Source organism: Arachis hypogaea, chromosome 7 (assembly GCF_003086295.3).
Source record: "Arachis hypogaea cultivar Tifrunner chromosome 7, arahy.Tifrunner.gnm2.J5K5, whole genome shotgun sequence".
NCBI classification, from domain to species: Eukaryota; Viridiplantae; Streptophyta; class Magnoliopsida; order Fabales; family Fabaceae; genus Arachis; species Arachis hypogaea.
The window spans coordinates 73,824,672-73,827,090 of NC_092042.1; the positions used below are offsets into that span (position 1 = coordinate 73,824,672).

Sequence of the window (2,419 nt, forward strand, 5' to 3'; positions counted from 1 at the left end):
AGGATGATGGATTCATCCTCATCCTTCCCAATGTCTAGGATTATGAAGTTAGCAGGGATGTAAAGGCCGTCAACCTTTACAAGACATCCTCTACAAGTCCAAAAGCCTGTTTCATTGATTTGTCTGTTATCTCTAGTGAGATTCTTGCAGCTTGTACTTCAAAGATCCCTAGTTTCTCCATTACAGAGAGTGGCATAAGGTTTATACCTGACCCCGGGTCACACAGAGCCTTCTCAAAGGTCATGGTGCCTATGGTACAAGGTATTAAGAACCTTCCGGGATCCGGTTTCTTCTGAGGTAATGTTTGTTGAACCAAGGCATTCAGTTCATTGGTGAGCAATGGAGATTCATCCTCCCAAGTCTCATTACCAAATAAGTTGGCATTCAGCTTCATGATTGCTCTTAGGTATTGAGCAACTTTCTCTTCAACAATGTCTTCATCCTCTTCAGAGGAAGAATGCTCATCAGAGCTCATGAATGGTAATAGTAAGTTCAATGGAATCTCTATGATCTCTGTATGAGCCTCAGATTCCTTTGATTCCTCATTAGGGAACTCCTTAGTGGTCAGTGGATGTCCATTGAGGTCTTCCTCACTGGAGATCACTGCCTCTTCCTCCTCTATAGGTTCGACCATTTTGGTTATATTGATGGCTCTGCACTCTCTCTTTGGATTCTCTTCTGTATTTCTTAGGAGAGTACTAGGAGGAGTTTCAGTAACTCTTTTACTCAGCTGACCCACTTGTGCCTCCAAATTTCTGATGGAGGACCTTGTTTCAGTCATGAAACTAAGAGTGGCCTTAGATAGATTAGAGACTATAGTTGCTATGCCAGGAAGGCTCTGCTCAGAACTCTCTGTTTGTTGCTGAGAAGATGATGGAAAAGGCTTGCTATTGCCAAACCTATTTCTCCCACCATTATTATTATTGAAGCCTTGTTGAGGCTTCTGTTGATCCTTCGATGAGAAATTTGGATGATTCCTTCATGATGGATTATAGGTGTTTCCATAGGGTTCTCCCATGTACTTCACCTCTTCCATTGCAGGATTCTCAGGGTCATAAGCTTGTCCTTCAGAGGAGGCTTCTTTAGTACTGTCGGATGCAGCTTGCAATCCCGTCAGATTCTGAGAAATCATATTGACCTGTTGAGTCAATATTTTGTTCTGAGCTAATATGGCATTTAGAGTATCAATCTCAAGAACTCCTTTCTTCTGAGTCATCCCATTATTCACAGGATTTCTTTCAGAAGTGTACATGAACTGGTTATTTGCAACCATCTCAATGAGTTCTTGGACTTCTGCAAAGGTTTTCTTCAGATGAAGAGAACCAACAGCATAGTGGTCCAATGACATCTTGGACAATTCAGACAGACCATCATAGAATATACATAAGATGCTCCATTCTGAAAGCATGTCAGAAGGACACCTTCTGATCAATTGCTTGTATCTTTCCCAAGCTTCATAGAGGGATTCACCTTCCTTCTGTCTGAAGGTTTGGACTTCCACTCTAAGCTTGCTCATCTTTTGAGGTGGAAAAAATTTGGCCAAGAAAGCATTGACCAACTTTTTCCAAGAGTTCAGGCTTTCCCTAAGTTGTGAGCCCAACCATATCCCAGCTCTATCTCTTACAACAAAGGAGAAAAGCATAAGTCTGTAGACCTCGGGATCAACCCCATTGGTCTTAACAGTGTCACATATTTGCAAGAATTCAGCTAAGAACTGATGAGGATCTTCCAATGAAAGTCCATGAAACTTGCAATTCTGCTACATTAGAGAAACTAATTGAGGCTTAAGCTCAAAGTTGTTTGCTCCAATTGCAGGAATTAAGATGCTTCTTCCATAGAAGTTGGAAGTTGGTGTAGTAAAGTCACCAAGCATCTTCCTTGCATCTCCACCATTGTTCTCAGGTTCGGCTGCCATGTTTGCCTCTTTTTTGAAATTTTCTGTAAGGTCCTCTCCGGAGTGTTATGCTTTAGCTTCTCTTAGCTTCCTCTTCAGCGTCCTTTTAGGTTCAGGATTAGCTTCAACAAGAATGTCCTTATCCTTGTTCCTACTCATATGAAAAAGAAGAGAACAAAGAGGGTAGTGGAATCCTCTATGTCACAGTATAGAGATTCCTTTATGTGAGTATAAGAATAGAAGAATAGAAGAATGAGAGAGAGAGGAGATGAGTAATTCGAACAGAGAGGAGAGAGGGGGGTTCGAATTATGAGTAGAAGAGAAGTGTTAGCAATTAAATAAAAAGAAGGAGATGAGGGAGAGTATTCGAATTTTAAAATAGGGAAAAGAAAAATATTTTTATTTTTATTTAATTAATTAAGTTAGTTTCAAAAATTTGAAAAAGAAATAAAATAAAATTAAAATTTAAAACATTTAGTACATTAAAAAGATTTTTGAAAAAGTGGTTAGTGATTTTCCAAAATT

At 39.5% G+C, this 2,419-nt stretch overlaps 1 non-coding gene across 1 annotated transcript; it reads left to right on the forward strand.

Moving 5' to 3' along the window:
* Positions 1–1,402: 1,402 nt before the first annotated feature.
* Positions 1,403–1,510, forward strand: LOC112704664 (small nucleolar RNA R71). Its single transcript, XR_003155278.1, has one exon. It is a non-coding gene; the product is annotated as a small nucleolar RNA R71 (small nucleolar RNA).
* Positions 1,511–2,419: the final 909 nt, after the last annotated feature.